This window comes from Octopus bimaculoides, chromosome 11, assembly GCF_001194135.2.
Source record: "Octopus bimaculoides isolate UCB-OBI-ISO-001 chromosome 11, ASM119413v2, whole genome shotgun sequence".
NCBI lineage: Eukaryota > Metazoa > Mollusca > Cephalopoda > Octopoda > Octopodidae > Octopus > Octopus bimaculoides.
Window position 1 is genome coordinate 33,708,310 of NC_068991.1, and position 384 is coordinate 33,708,693.

Sequence of the window (384 nt, forward strand, 5' to 3'; positions counted from 1 at the left end):
GGTTGACAACCAATGGTCATGTGTTTATGTCCCCGTAACTTAGCGGTTCGGCAAAAGAGACCAATAGAATAAGTACTGGGCTTCCAAAGAATAAGTCCTGGGGTCAATTTGCTCGACTAAAGGCGGTGCTCCAGCATGGCCACAGTCAAATGACTGAAACAAGTAAGAGTAATAATGTAATTGTCACAGAAGAACATGTAAAGGTGTCATGAGGAAATTATTCCACACTATATTCTCTTCTGATATTTATCTGTACTCTTTGATCTTTCTTCCCAACAAACCTGTTACATGGAATTATCTGTGTAATGATTCAAATTACTTTCCAATTATCTGTTTTAGAGGGTAATGGAATATATGGAGATCTAACTCAAGGTTATATGATAT